This window comes from Phoenix dactylifera, chromosome 3 (assembly GCF_009389715.1).
Source record: "Phoenix dactylifera cultivar Barhee BC4 chromosome 3, palm_55x_up_171113_PBpolish2nd_filt_p, whole genome shotgun sequence".
NCBI classification, from domain to species: domain Eukaryota; kingdom Viridiplantae; phylum Streptophyta; class Magnoliopsida; order Arecales; family Arecaceae; genus Phoenix; species Phoenix dactylifera.
The window spans coordinates 18,203,517-18,220,451 of NC_052394.1; the positions used below are offsets into that span (position 1 = coordinate 18,203,517).

Sequence of the window (16,935 nt, forward strand, 5' to 3'; positions counted from 1 at the left end):
GCCGATGGAGAAAGGTTGATCAAATCCACTGCAGTCCTCATAGCTTCACCCCAAAATGGTTTTGGCAACTTTGCATGAGAGAGCATACATCTGATTCTCTCTACAATTGTTCTATTCATTCTCTCTGCAACTCCATTTTCTTGCGGTGTTTTAGGAACTGTCTTTTGGAGTTTAATGCCATAGTCTTTGCAATATTTTTCAAATGGCCCTCTATACTCACCTCCATTATCTGCCCTGATGCACTTTAGCTTCTTGCCTGTCTCTCTTTCAACCAGGACATGAAAGTGTTTAAATATATCCAAGACTTGATCCTTGGATTTCAAAGCAAAAGCCCATACCTTTCTAGAATGATCATCAATAAAGGTAACAAAATAAAGTGCACCACCAAGAGTTCTACTATCCATCATGCATACATCACTATGTATCAAATCTAGAATGTTAATTTTTCTAGATATAGGTGTTCTATGAAATGCAACTCTATGTTGTTTTCCGGCTAAACAATCAACACAAGTTTTCAAAGACACACCTTTGGTATTTGGTAGCAACTCCTTCTTGGCTAGAATTTGAAGTCCTTTCTCACTCATGTGCCCAAGCCTTTTGTGCCAAAGCTTTGTAGAGAAATCATCATCAATTGTATTCACCTCTCCTTTCTTTAGCTTTGCTTGCATCATATAGAGAGTATTATTTTTCTTTCCTCTTGCTATCAACAAAGAGCCTTTTGTGAGCTTCCATTTTCCTTCACCAAAATGATTGCTATAACCTTCATCATCAAGCTTGCCGGTGGAGATTAAATTGAGGCGGATATCCGGAACATGTCTAACATCTTTGAGTAGCAACTTGCACCCTGTATTGGTCTCTAAACATACACTCCCCATGCCAACAATTTTGGATAAACCATCATTTCCCATCCTAACACAACCAAAATCACCAGAAGTATAGGATGTGAAGAAACCACCATGTGGAGTGATATGAAAAGAAGCACCAGAATCAATCACCCAGTTACTATCTTCATATGCAAGGTTGACACAACCATCACTAACAACAATGACATCTGCATCAGCTGCAACTGCTGTAACATCCTTTTCCTCTGTCTTTGCTTCACCTTTTTCTGTGTTCTGCTCTCTTTTCAATGCTCTGCACTCTCTTTTCATGTGTCCTAGTTTGCCACAATGATAGCATTTTATGCCTTTCCTTGACTTTGACCTGCCCCTGGATTTATCTCTATTGTAAGGATACTTGCTTTTGCTTCTACCTCTTCTTTCTATCATAAGAGCCTCAGCTTCAGGAGATATTCCCTGTTCCTTTCTTCTAACCTCTTCATTTAGCATGCTATCCTTTACCATATCCAAAGTGACCTTGCCATCAGGTGCAGAATTGCTTAGAGACACCACAAGAGTCTCCCAACTGTCTGGCAAAGAACTAAGAAGTAACAAAGCCTGCAACTCCTCATCTAGGACAAGCTTCATAGTAGTCAACTGATTCACCAAGCCTTGGAAGTCATTCAAGTGTTCTGTCACACTTTTCCCATCTTTATACTTCAAGTTGACAAGCCTCCTAATCAAAGAGGCTTTATTCTGTGCAGTCTTTCTCTCATACATGGCCTCTAATTTCTTCCACAAAGAGAAGGCATTGATTTCTTGAGCAACATGATGAAATACAGTCTGATCAACCCATTGTCTAATTTGTGCAACTGTCTTTCTATTCATTATCTCCCATTCCTTGTCAGTCTTCTCTTTTGGCCTAGCCTCATCTCCATGGATAGGTTCATACAAATCCTTACAATAAAGGATATCCTCCATCCTAGGTTTCCAAATGGCATAGTTGGAAGATGTCAATTTAATCATACCTCCCATAGAATCCTCCATTCGAGTCACACAAGAATTTTATCAAACACCTTGTAGGCACAAAACCTTGCTCTGATACCACTTGTTAGGAAAGACCTCTTTACTAGATGAAAACTTTCCTATCTTTGTGTGAGTAGAATGAGAATACCACAATAATTAATCAATGTAAGAACCACCAAAAACAAACTACAAGAAAGAGACAAGAATTTTTAGGTGGAAAACCCTCCAATATGAGGGGAAAAACCACCGGACCTAAGTCCACCACAAACCTCCACTATCAACAATAATGGGCTTACAAAGTATCTTCTCTAGGCTAAGCTAGAGGATCACATACATCAAGGATCTCTTCCTTGGATCACAAACAAAGAGTTTATATGAAAAGAGTTTAGGCTCCAATAATAAAATGAGAACAATCTCACCGAGTGTAGGTTTGCACAAGGTTCTTCTTCCTCTTGAAATGCCTTGAATAAGATCTTCACCTCCTCCTTGAGATGGATTCCACAAGCACTTCTCCCAAGATGGCTACCCTCTTTTGTTTTCTTCTCATCCACCCTCTAATAGAATAATTAACCCTAACCCCTCTTTTCCCTCTTTTTGTTTCCTTTTTTTTTCTTTTTTTTTATTTAAATTGCTGGGTCCCACCTCACATAAGGTGGGACTCGGCCAACACTATTAGTTTACACTACTTCTTGCCCTTGGGCTCCACTAACAATTGGTTACTGCGTCTTGATGCTTTTCGTGCACTTGCAGTTCACAAAGGTTAAGACAGTAAAGCTATGGCTTATTACTGCATTCCTTTCATTCACAGTATAATAGCTATTACATTTAAGGTATCTACTCTGATACATTAACTGGGATCGAAATCAAGTTGGAGACAATGGCCATTTTGCGTTCATTTATTCCCTTTTGCTAAGGAGGTTTCACGCAGTGCTTGATACCTGAGGAGCAACTTCTCTCCAGGTGGCAAGCTGTCTTTGACGACTGGAGAATTTAAGAACTCTTCCATCCATGCAGAAAGTAATGGAAACCTCTCGGTGTCGATCATTTTCAGCTTGGTGATCTCCTCATAGATTGGGATCACATATGCAAGTGGACCAAATGATATATCTGCAAGTCCAATTGTTTCTCCACAGAAAAATTTCTTTCCTTGAAGCACTTGTTCCAATATTTTAAGGTTCTCAATAGCTAATGCATATGCTTCCTCTTGCTCTTTCCCTTGTGTGGTAAAAAGATGCCAAATTGGAGGCGACAACTGCAGCATAGATCGAGCATCATTTCACAATAGTGATGCAAGCAAAGAAAAAAATTGAGGATTGGAGGCAGAAATCGAGCTTAAAAATTGTTAAGTTTGAATCATTCTTCCATTCTTCGTAAAGTCAATCCTAACGAGCAGGTAGAATGAAGAAATAATGCAATCAATGCACACTTCTAACAAAACTTTCGGTGTTCAGTTATGAGCTGTTTTTTACTGTCACCATTAGTGCTAAATTAACTAGTTTCTATCTTGGTATTCTATCCAAATTTATGGAGTCTTTGAAATTTTTTCTGCGAATGTTATTTTCTTGTTCTACTGTATAGCAGCTTGAGAAGACATCTCCAGCTGAACTGAGAAGAATATCAGGAAGGAGATGTCTCTTCTACGTATTGGAAACAAAAATCTACAAGTATTGGAAACAAAAATCTACAATTATTGGAAACAAAAATCTACAAGTACTGGAAACTGCAAGCGGTCTGTACCTTGTCCTCGCCAAATTTGCACCAGAAGCGGGCCATGGCTTTCTCGTAAGGATCTTCAGGCAAGATGGGATTGTTCTTCCAAGTTTCTTATATGTATTCAAGGATGACAGCTGATTCAGCTATTGGTTTTCCATTGTGCACAATCACTGGTACCTTCTTATGCACAGGATTGTATTCCAAGAGCAAATTGCTTTTGTTGGAGAGATCCTCTTCTATGTATTCGTATTCCACTCCCTTGATTCTCAGCGCCCATTTGATTCTGATTACAAACGGGCTCGACCATATCCCAAATAACTTCACCTCTCCCTTCTCCATTGCTTTGCTGAAGGTTCCAACTGTGCTGGTAGAGTTTTACAGAGAGGAACGCATGTTCGTAGGAAGCTTCTTTCATGGAAGTCAGTCTTGCTTGCTTGTTTTTTCTGATGACTGCTAGTTTGGTCCTTGCCCATCTCTGTCAGAGAGGAGTTGTTTTGGTTTGCTTCCTCATTTTTCCGTCACTTGCAGGGGTGGCAAACGATTTGGACAGTTTAAGCTTGGCACAGAAAAAACTTTATTTAGGCTTGGTTTGGAATTAAACTAGAGTAAGAAATATTGTTTGGGAACTTTCTCAGAGAATCTTCATGGCCGAGTGTGGCTGAATCATTGACACCTTTACTCTGATGTTATGTGTTTAATTCATAGTTTAAATATTTAAACTCTTAATTATATATTTTTGGGATGCAGGAGGTCGGTCCATACCTTAGATCTGTACTGGGTTAGAATATGGTGGCCCAAACGGACCCAACCTGGGCTCATGATGGGATCGGCTTTAGAAGATAACTTTCACAAGGACCATCCAAATCATAAGCAGGGGCAAATCTTGCTTGGTACTACGCTATGGACTATTTGGAAGGCGCGAAACAAAACTTCTATCAAGGTGTTTGGTGTCCAGATGGCCTGTCATGTCTCTAACCTGAGCATGCGACATAGCCACATATTCCGAGATTCGGGCGAATATATATGACCTACAAGTACAAGTTGAATACAACCTTAACATTATTCGACAGTACGGTCCTCATTTCAAAATAAAATAAAATAGTTTTATTATTAATAAGTAACAAAAATTATCTAATTGCAGTTTTCAGTTATTTGATTGGTATAAGTGATGCTCTAACTATTTCCCCTCTTACCTGTAAATCCCAACCAAAACTGAGTGCCAAGCATCCTCGACTCTAAAAAAAAAATAATAGAATAGTACGGGCAAACAAAATAGCAAAAATAGTAATTACACAAAAAATAGTAATAATATTAATAAAATTTAAAAAGTAATAATATAAAAGAGTAATAATTCTAAAAATAGTATTAATGCTAACATAGTAATAATAATAGCAACAATACTAAAAATGGTAACAACATAATTATAGTAATAATACTAATCATAGTAATCATATTAATAATAGTAATAGTACTAAAAATAGTAATACCACTAAAAAGAGTAATACTACTAAAATAGTAATAATACTAATAATAGTCATAATACCAATAATAATAATGATACTAAAATAGTAATAAAAGTAATAAAACTAAAAATAGTAATAGTACTAAAATTAAGAAAATACTACATATAGTAATAATACGAAAAATAGTAATACTACTAAAATAGTAATAATACTAATAATAGTAATGATACCAATAATCATAATGATACTAAAATAGTAATAAAAGTAATAATACTAAAAATAGTTATAGCACTAAAATTATCAAAATACTAAAAATAGTAATAATACTAATAATAGTAATAATACCAATAATCATAATGATACTAAAATAGTAATAAAAGTAATAATACTAAAAATAGTAATAGCACTAAAATTATCAAAATACTAAAAATAGTAAGAATATTAAAAATAGTAATACTACTAAAATAGTAATAATACTAATAATAGTAATAGTATTAAAAATAGTAATAGTACTTAGAACAGTAATAATGCTAAAAATCGTAATAATACTAAAAATAGCAACAATACTAAAACTAATAATACTTCTAAAATAGTAATAATACTGATAATATTAATAACACCAATAATAGTAATGATACTAAAATAGTAATAATAGTAATAATACCAATAATAGTAATTGTACTAAATATAGTAATAGCACTAAAACTAGTAATAATATTAAAAATAGTAATAATACGAATAATAGTAATAATACTAAAATAGAAATAATATGAATCATAGTAATAATACTAAAAATCTAATAAAACTAAAATAGTAACAATACTAACAATAGTAATCATAATAATAATCCTAATAATAGTAATAGTACTAAAATAATAATACTAATAATAAAAGTAATAATAGTAATAATACTAAAAATAATAATACTACTAAAATTGTAATAGACTGCACACCAACGTGCTACTTGCTAAAAGAAGGTTGGACTATTAGCTTCCGTTGCCTATTATGCGGTTTCAAGTGTCGAAACTGCAACTCATCCTCTTATCAGATGACTATTGACTTGAGAGATATTTGGTCTTCCATGATCTCTTCTCTAAACTTGAATGGAGGGGTCCTGGAATTTTCATAAGATGTGGACAACCTGGAGGAGGAGGAAACTCAAAAAGGGCAGCTGAGGGAAGCATGGGACAAACCATGGCACTATGTTGGCAATTTGGCACGAAATAAACTGGAGAATTTTTAGGGAATGTCTCCATTTGCCATTGCTCTTTCATCTTTGGCTTATATGGAAGGCCGGTAACTGTTTTCTTTCTGAAGGCACTTTGTCCTTAGCCCCTTATGTGCTCTGAATTTTTAGGCCATGGATTACAAGTCCTCAAAAATGTGCGTCCCACACAGGGAAATGAAGAGGATTCTTGGGTTAGATGGTAGCCTTCAGATGACGCATTCATTAACTTGAACGCCGATGCTTCTTTCTTGGATGTTGACAGATTTGCGAGAGCAGGTATTATTTGTTCAAGGCTGAAGCCATCAAAGCCACATCCTTACTAATGGCTGAAGCATGAGGAAGCCTTACTTCAAAGCAAAGCTTGATGGGTACTTGTAAGGACCTGAAATTGGGCCCATTCTTGGGCCCAATGAACTGAAGTCGGCATCCCCATTCTTGGGCCCAATGAACTGAAGTCGGCAATGGATGCCGACTTCAGTCTGTTCATCGTGGTCTTCCCACGATGAACACGCCGGCCGAACGGCCAGCGTGATCTCCGCAAGCCCCCCCCCCCCTCTTCCCTCTTCCCCTCCTCCCTCTCCCTCTCTCTCTCTCACTCTCTCTCTCTCTCCCTCTCTTTCTCTTTTCTGAGAACCCATCCCTTCCTCTTCTTTTTCCCCTCTTTTGAGAAGATCGCCGGAGCCCCGTCGTCGCCGGAGCCGCCATCGCCGCCGGAGAAACACTCGTCGACGACCGGAGGTGAGCAAGACAACGTAGGCCTATTTTTTTTGGATTTAAGGGGAGAGAAACGATGAGAATCAATGGGTTTTACTTCCCCTGTTTCGGGGAAGTTCCTTTTTGGGAGATTCGGCCGGCCGACGGCGGCCGGCCGGGGTCAATCCGGCCGAAATGGGTTCGGCCGGAGGTGGGTGAACGGGGGCCGGGCTTCCAGCCCCGGTTTCCCTCTCTTTCCTCCCTTTTCTTCCTCTCTCTCTCTCCTTCTTCTCTTCTTCTTCCCGTTCGGTGCCGCCTGTGAAGGTGGGGTAGCCGACGGCGGCTGGCCGAGCACCGCCGCCGAGGGCCACGGTCGGCCGCCGAGGGCCGACCGGAGCCACCAGCCACCCCCCCTTCTTCCTTTCTTCTTCTTCTTCTCCTTCTTCTTCCTCTTCTCCTTCTTTTTCTTCTTCTTCTTCTTCTTCCTCTTCCGGCTGGGTGCTTGTCCTTGCTTTGATTTCCGTGCCTCAAGTGGGGATCAGACCATGAACCGGTTTAGATTATGAACCGGTTCCACCTAATCCTTGTATTGGGTTTGATCTGAATTTGAGTGAATAGGTTTGGGTTATGGTTTGGATCTGAGTCAGAAATTGGGGTTAGCCTGATTTGAGTGTAATCTGGTTCGTCAAGATTTAATCTAATCTGGTCTGGTCAGACCTGATTTGGGTTGGGCTAGGGACCTGTTTTTGGGCTGAGTTGGGTCTGATTGGATTTGTGGGCTGGTTTGGTTTGGGCCCGAGATCTGATTTGGACCTGTAATCTGGTTTGGTTCATTTGGGCCTAATCTGTGTTGGGCCACAATTGGTTTGGGTCTAAAGAATTCTGATTTTTGGGATCTAGTTTACTTATTCTTGGATCTATGAACTTAGGAGTTTAGGGGATTGAAATTAGTTTAAATTATGTTTCTTAATTAATTAAATAATTAATATTTATGTTTAATCAGGGGTTCGTGATATCTGTGGCAGGGATTTTTAAGCGAGCCCAGGTAGGTAACCTTGCTCAAAGTATGATTTACATGTATTATGCATATATGTATGATTATTTCCAGCATATTGATATGTTTTATATTCTTGGCATCATTATTATTTAGAAGCATGTTTTTGACTGGAAATCGATCATCTGAAAATCTATTATGTAGATATTGGTTTTGAAAACTTATGTTTATATTAAGTTTGATTGTTGGAAATTGTGGATGTGATTTTGGAGACCGCGTGACTATTGTCTAGGATTCCCGCCAATGGGGTGGAAACGTTGGCCCTGTCGACTTGTATGAGGAACTAGTTCCGGCACTATGGGGTGTTTTGGCTCTGCGGAGCATGCTCTGAGGAGCAGAGATTGGGCACCCTGGGGTGCAGCACTGCGGTGCAGGGCTCCATTAGGAGCAGAGTGTTGACACTTCGGTGTGACCATGCCACTGGGTGATGTGGCCGTAGTCATGCAGTTTGATCTGTGGATTATGTTATGCGTGATGTGATAGACTGAGATGGTATATATATTACTTGAGTATCGGACTGGTTTGCGGATCATCATATTTATTTTGTGCACATGACCTGTAGTTACATTGCATATGCTTTAATACATGTTATCGTGACTTTATGCATGTTGTTACCTACTGAGCTGTTGTAGCTCATACTTGTTTTTGACATAATTGCAGGAGATGATTGATGGGGGATTCGGGAGGAGAGGACTTATGACACTGGACATAGATAGATTTAGATTCATTTTGTCATAAGTAATTGATCTTGTAAATAAATGTTATCAACTTTATTTGAGACATTTGAAATTGAATTATTGATTTGATTATCATAAATGATAGATTTTTAGTATTGATATTGTGATCTGATGTTGTGACTTGAGTGTCTGATTATTCAGCCTTGCACGCCCGTGCGGTCCGCCGTGCGGGTGTGCGGCGTCTGGCGCGTCCCGGGCCTAGGTTCGGGTTCGGGGCGTGACAGATTTAGTGGTATCAGAGCTTAGGTTAACGATCACTAGGGACATCAGAACAAAAGAACAATAACTAATGAAAACCCTAGGAGCATAGGAACACATGTGAGGAAATGAGAGTGGGGTAGTAAACTCATAGGATGATTTTTGACTTAACCCTAACTTGTGGTATTATGTCTGTATCAGGATGCCGCCCCGCCGTGCTCGTGTACCACCTCGTCGTCTGATTGAGACGATGGGAGATGATCCGGCGACTCCTCGCCCAGCTGAGCGAGTTCAGGAAGAGGAGATTGCTCCGACAGTTTTAGACCGACCAGAGCAGGATCAGGCGGGAGGATCGACCCCAGTATTGGAACTGGTCAGGGAGGTGATTGGGCTGGTCAGACAGCAGAGGGACCCACAGCCACAGCATCCCTCTGCTAGCTCGTCGGATCAGGGGAGGAGCATTGCAGAATTCCGGAAGTTGGCTCCTCCGGCCTTCAAGGGAACCACAGATCCCCAGGAGGCCGAACACTGGCTTGACGAGATGGAGAAGGCCTTCAGGGCCATGGGATGCACCGAGGAGGAGAGAGTCAGATATGCTACTTATATGCTCCAGGACCGGGCACACCACTGGTGGGAGTCAGTGGAGCGGACCATGATACAGGATATCGGGACTGTGACTTGGGCTGGATTTCGGACGGCTTTTTATTCCAAATATTTTCCGTCCAGCCGTGTCAGAGAGTTGGAGAGAGAGTTCCTGAGTCTCTCTCAGGGGAGTATGTCAGTTGAGGATTACGAGGCAGAGTTCGATAGACTGTCTCGTTTTGCACCCTCCCTCGTCCAGGACCCTGTAGCCAGGATGAGTAGATTTGAGGAGGGATTGAGACCCCACCTGCGTCGAGGCTTGGCTGCTGTCCATTGGACCGACTATGATGATCTTGTAGACAGAGCGAAGAATATGGAGATTATCTGGAAAGAGACGCAGGAAGCACATAAAGGGAGGCTGAAGAGGGCCAGAGATTCTGATTCGGATAGTGAGCGGCATGTACGCCGACCCGTGCAGATCCGTCACGGAGCAGGACAGCGAGCTCCACCTGGGAGGACTGCACCAGAGCACCGGGTGATATCAGGAGCCTGTTATTTTTGCAGTCAGATTGGACACAAGGCCATTGATTGTCCCCGGAGACGGCTCAGGGTTGGAGCATGTTACAGATGTGGCCAACAGGGCCACAAGATGGCTCAGTGTCCTCAGACCCAGTCTAGGACTATTGTCTGTTATGGGTGTGGTCAGCCGGGCCACAGGATTTCTAGTTGTCCCCGGGCCGGATCTGTGCAGAGGCCACCGAGCGCTAGGGCTCCTCAGCGACATATTCCCCCTGATCCAGCACAGATTTCTCAGCCAGCCGCTCCCAGACAGCAGACAGGAGGAGGGTCTCGCACCCAGGGACGGGTATATGCACTGACACAGCAGGATGCTCAGGCATCCAACACGGCAGTGATAGGTACCTTATTAGTACATTCTACTTATGCATATGCACTATTCGACTCAGGGGCCACACACTCTTTTATTTCATCTACATATGTGCATAAGCATGATATATTTTGCTCACCCTTGGAGAGGGAATTATGTGTTAGTACCCCAGCTGGGGGTAAGATGATCATCTCACTGATATGCAAGTCTTGCCCAGTAATTGTAGAGGGTAGAGACTTGAAAGCTGACCTTATTGTCATGGACTTACATTAATTTGATTTAATTCTGGGTATGGATTGGTTAGCTATATATCACGCTACCATTGACTGCTTCTCGAAGCGGGTGACTTTCCGAATCCCTGACATTGAAGAGTTTTATTTTGTGGGTGATGGAGGGTGTGTCTCCCCTCAGATAGTGGCAGCCTTACAGGGTATTCGGTCTCTCAGGAAGGGGTGCTCTGTGTATATGGCAGCCGTCATAGATTCTGAGCAGTCGGAACAGAAAATTGAAGACATACCCGTGGTCAGGGAATACCCTGATGTTTTTCCTGATGAGCTTCCTGGTTTACCACCAGTTAGAGAGGTGGAATTTGCCATTGATCTAAACCCTGGTACGGCACCCATATCTAGACCTCCTTACAGAATGGCCCCTGCTGAACTAAAAGAACTGAAGGAACAGTTGCAGGAGCTATTGGATCTGGGTTTCATTCGACCCAATGTCTCTCCTTGGGGTACACCAGTGTTATTTGTGAGGAAGAAGGACGGCAGTATGAGGCTATGCATTGATTTCCGGGAAATTAACAAAGTGACTATCAAGAACAGGTACCTCCTGCCCCGGATTGATGACTTGTTTGATCAGCTTCAGGGTGCCCAGGTGTTTTCAAAGATTGATCTGCGATCTGGATATCATCAGTTGAGGATAAAGGAGTCTGATATAGCCAAGACTGCCTTCCGCATCAGATATGGCCATTATGAGTATCTGGTGATGCCTTTCGGGTTGACAAATGCTCCAGCTGCATTTATGGATCTGATGAACAGGGTATTTAAACCTTTCTTGGACAAATTTGTAATTGTGTTTATTGATGACATCTTAATCTATTCCAAGAGTCATACTGAGCATGAGCAACACTTGAAAATTGTTTTGGAAATTTTGAGACAGAATCAATTGTATGGAAAACTGAAGAAATGTCAGTTCTAGCTGGATCAGGTGATGTTCTTGGGGCATGTGGTATCTAAAGAAGGAATTATGGTTGACCCGAAGAAGATCGAAGCTGTAGTTGACTGGAGCAGACCGACAAATGTATCAGAGATCCGCAGTTTCCTTGGATTAGCCGGCTATTACAGAAGATTTGTAGAAGGCTTCTCTAGTATTGCTGGGCCCTTGACTCGACTCACTCGCAAAGAAGTGAAATTCGAGTGGTCGGATCAGTGTGAGAAGAGCTTCGAGGAATTGAAGCGCCGGCTAGTGTCAGCACCTATTTTGACTCTGCCAGTCACGGGTGTTGATTATACTATTTACAGTGATGCCTCCAAGAAGGGTTTGGGCTGTGTGCTGATGCAGAATGGAAAAGTTATTGCCTACGCCTCTAGACAGCTCAAGCCTTATGAAGAAAACTATCCCACACATGATCTCGAGCTTGCAGCAGTTGTATTTGCTCTGAAAATATGGAGGCACTATTTGTATGGAGAGACATGTCAGGTATATACTGATCATAAAAGCCTGAAATATCTCTTTACTCAAAAAGAGCTGAACATGAGACAGAGGAGGTGGCTGGAGTTGTTAAAAGATTATGATCTGACTATCCACTATCACCCTGAAAAGGCAAATGTAGTAGCAGATGCACTGAGCCGGAAATCTTCAGGGAATATTGCAGCCTTGATTACTACTCAGAAGGATATTCTGGAAGATCTGAGGAGAGCAGAGATAGGGTGTATCTACATGAGGCTACTATGAAATTGGCAAACTTGCGAGTCCAGCCTACACTTATTGATAGAATTAAGGCAGCGCAAGTTGATGACCCTCGACTCTAGAAGATCAGGAGGGATATCGAGTCTGGTACACAGTCAGATTTCCGTATACATGAAGATGGCTCTTTGAGGTTTATTAATAGAGTCTGTGTTCCAGATAATCCTGGTCTGAAGAAGGAAATCATGGATGAAGCTCACAGTACGGGATATACAGTGCACCCAGGCAGTACCAAGATGTACAAGGATCTGAAAGCAGTGTTTTGGTGGAATAACATGAAGAGGGAGATTGCCCAGCATGTATCTCAATGCTTAACTTGTCAGCAAGTTAAGATTGAGCATCAGAGACCAGCAGGTATGCTACAGCCTCTGCCGATTCCAGAGTGGAAACGGGAGCATATCACTATGGATTTCGTATCAGGGCTACCTCGTACCCTTAGAGGTCATGATTCAGTCTGGGTGATCGTAGACAGACTGACCAAAACAGCTCATTTTCTGGCAATCAAGACTGGGATGACACTGGAGAAGCTGGCAGAATTATATATCGAGCAGATAGTACGGCTGCACGGAGTTCCAGTATCCATTGTATCAGACAGAGATTCCCGGTTTGTGGCACATTTCTGGGGCAGCTTGCACAGAGCTTTGGGGACCACCCTTAGCTTCAGTACAGCCTTTCATCCACAGACAGATGGACAGTCTGAGAGGACCATCCAGATTCTAGAGGATATGCTGAGAGCCTGCTCTATTGATATGAGGGGCTCTTGGGATCATCACTTGTCACTGGTAGAGTTTGCTTATAATAATAGCTACCAGGCAAGCATACAGATGGCTCCTTATGAGGCTCTATATGGTAGGAAGTGCAGATCGCCTATCTGTTGGGATGATGTGGGGGAGAGGAAGATCTTGGGCCCAGAGATGGTGCAGCAGACAGTGGAAAAGATTCAGTTGATCAGAGAACGACTCCGAGCAGCTCAGAGCAGACAGAAAAGCTATGCAGATATCAGGAGGCGGGAATTGGAATTTCAGGTCGGAGATCATGTGTTCCTCAGAGTATCCCCTTCTAAAGGGATCATGCGGTTTGGAGTTCGAGGCAAGCTCAGTCCGAGATATGTGGGACCCTTCGAGATTCTCGAGAGAGTTGGATCTATTGCTTATAGACTGGCACTTCCACCTGCTCTATCGGGAGTTCATTCTGTATTTCATGTCTCCATGCTGAGGAAGTATATTGCTGATCCAAATCATGTGATTGATGTGGCACCTTTGCAGCTTCGCGCCGATCTTACATATGTGGAGCAGCCTGTCCGTATAGTGGATAGGAAGGGCCAAGTCTTGAGAAGACGCACTATCCCATATGTCAAGGTCCAGTGGAGCAATCATAGTGAGAGAGAAGCCACCTGGGAGCTGGAGGAGGAGATGAGAGAGAAGTATCCAGCCTTGTTCTCGGATTGAGGTATGTTTTTAATTTCGAGGACGAAATTTTTTTTTAGTTGGTTAGAGTGTAAGGACCTGAAATTGGGCCCATTCTTGGGCCCAATGAACTGAAGTCGGCAATGGATGCCGACTTCAGTCTGTTCATCGTAGTCTTCCCACGATGAACACGCCGGCCGAACGGCCAGCGTGATCTCCGCAAGCCCCCCCCCTCTTCCCTCTTCCCTCTCCCTCTCTCTCTCTCTCTCTCCCTCTCTTTCTCTTCTCTGAGAACCCATCCCTTCCTCTTCTTTTTCCCCTCTTTTGAGAAGATCGCCGGAGCCCCGTCGTCGCCGGAGCCGCCATCGCTGCCGGAGAAACACTCGTCGACGACCGGAGGTGAGCAAGACAACGTAGGCCTATTTTTTTTGGATTTAAGGGGAGAGAAACGATGGGAATCAATGGGTTTTACTTCCCCTGTTTCGGGGAAGTTCCTTTTTGGGAGATTCGGCCGGCCGACGGCGGCCGGCCGGGGTCAATCCGGCCGAAATGGGTTCGGCCGGAGGTGGGTGAACGGGGGCCGGGCTTCCAGCCCCGGTCTCCCTCTCTTTCCTCCCTTTTCTTCCTCTCTCTCTCTCTCCTTCTTCTCTTCTTCTTCCCGTTCGGTGCCGCCTGTGAAGGTGGCGTAGCCGACGGCGGCTGGCCAAGCGCCGCCGCCGAGGGCCGACCGGAGCCACCAGCCACCCCCCCCTTCTTCCTTTCTTCTTCTTCTTCTCCTTCTTCTTCCTCTTCTCCTTCTTTTTCTTCTTCTTCTTCTTCTTCTTCCGGCTGGGTGCTTGTCCTTGCTTTGATTTCCGTGCCTCAAGTGGGGATCAGACCATGAACCGGTTTAGATTATGAACCGGTTCCACCTAATCCTTGTATTGGGTTTGATCTGAATTTGAGTGAATAGGTTTGGGTTATGGTTTGGATCTGAGTCAGAAATTGGGGTTAGCCTGATTTGAGTGTAATCTGGTTCGTCAAGATTTAATCTAATCTGGTCTGGTCAGACCTAGTTTGGGTTGGGCTAGGGACCTGTTTTTGGGCTGAGTTGGGTCTGATTGGATTTGTGGGCTGGTTTGGTTTGGGCCCGAGATCTGATTTGGACCTGTAATCTGGTTTGGTTCATTTGGGCCTAATCTGTGTTGGGCCACAATTGGTTTGGGTCTAAAGAATTCTGATTTTTGGGATCTAGTTTACTTATTCTTGGATCTATGAACTTAGGAGTTTAGGGGATTGAAATTAGTTTAAATTATGTTTCTTAATTAATTAAATAATTAATATTTATGTTTAATCAGGGGTTCGTGATATCTGTGGTAGGGATTTTTAAGCGAGCCCAGGTAGGTAACCTTGCTCAAAGTATGATTTACATGTATTATGCATATGTATATGATTATTTCCAGCATATTGATATGTTTTATATTCTTGGCATCATTATTATTTAGAAGCATGTTTTTGACTGGAAATCGATCATCTGAAAATCTATTATGTAGATATTGGTTTTGAAAACTTATGTTTATATTAAGTTTGATTGTTGGAAATTGTGGATGTGATTTTGGAGACCGCGTGACTATTGTCTAGGATTCCCGCCAATGGGGTGGAAACGTTGGCCCTGTCGACTTGTATGAGGAACTAGTTCCGGCACTATGGGGTGTTTTGGCTCTGCGGAGCATGCTCTGAGGAGCAGAGATTGGGCACCCTGGGGTGCAGCACTGCGGTGCAGGGCTCCATTAGGAGCAGAGTGTTGACACTTCGGTGTGACCATGCCACTGGGTGATGTGGCCGTAGTCATGCGGTTTGATCTGTGGATTATGTTATGCGTGATGTGATAGACTGAGATGGTATATATATATTACTTGAGTATCGGACTGGTTTGCGGATCATCATATTTATTTTGTGCACATGACCTGTAGTTACATTGCATATGCTTTAATACATGTTATCGTGACTTTATGCATGTTGTTACCTACTGAGCTGTTGTAGCTCATACCTGTTTTTGACATAATTGCAGGAGATGATTGATGGGGGATTCGGGAGGAGAGGACTTATGACACTGGACATAGATAGATTTAGATTCACTTTGTCATAAGTAATTGATCTTGTAAATAAATGTTATCAACTTTATTTGAGATATTTGAAATTGAATTATTGATTTGATTATCATAAATGATAGATTTTTAGTATTGATATTGTGATCTGATGTTGTGACTTGAGTGTCTGATTATTCAGCCTTGCACGCCGTGCGGTCCGCCGTGCGGGTGTGCGGCGTCTGGCGCGTCCCGGGCCTAGGTTCGGGTTCGGGGCGTGACAGTACTCGACACCACATTATCATTGAGAGTAATCATGCTGCTCTCTAATACAGCTCCTCAACAACTATAGCGGATGCTATTAGTTCTATTATCACATACCATGTATGGATCCCTATTTAAGAAATTTCAAGCTATAACTTTTGTACGGGAAGGGAAGCTTTTTATCCTGATCAATTGAGGGAGCTGCTTGTTTTGATGTCACTGGTGGTTTTATGCCCACAGAAAATTTTGTAACTCTGGGGTATATTTTAATCTATATTAAAAAAAATCAAACAGCGTTTCTTTTGGACGATTTATATGCTTCATCCAGTCCCGTGTAGGCCTGTGCCACCGAGGCCCCGACCCTATAAAATCCGCTTCGTCTCCTTGTTTTCCTCTCTATCTCATCAATCGGATACGATAGAATGTTGGAATTAATACATGATTGTACTCGTTGACAGGAGCTTGAATTAATATTTTTATAATGCAATATTTTTGTTGTAATATCCTATTCACCAATGGAAATGGATTTAGATCACAATACATTATGACCGTGATCTCCTCCTTGATGTCAAACATGTGGCTACAAAAAAATATCCAATATTCCCAAAAAAAGAAAAAAAACTCCAGTAGTTCATAAAGTTAATAAGGGATTAGCGACAAACATGGAATAATTGTGACTGAGAGAGCCAGAGAATTTTAATCCACCTCTTCATCTTACCATCCACCACAAATTGGAATGACATAAATTATCTTTCTGTCGATGATTAGTGCTTGGTTGATATTTTTTTTTGATTGTTGTTGTTGTTTGCTGTTATTATTGTTAAAAAATTTGAGAA

General features: G+C 42.2%; 2 pseudogenes; one reads left to right on the plus strand and one right to left on the minus strand.

Moving 5' to 3' along the window:
- Nucleotides 1–2,629: 2,629 nt before the first annotated feature.
- Nucleotides 2,630–3,896, minus strand: LOC103717903 (annotated as a pseudogene).
- A 5,284-nt stretch (nt 3,897–9,180) lies between these two features.
- On the plus strand, nt 9,181–12,351 carry LOC120110121 (annotated as a pseudogene).
- Nucleotides 12,352–16,935: the final 4,584 nt, after the last annotated feature.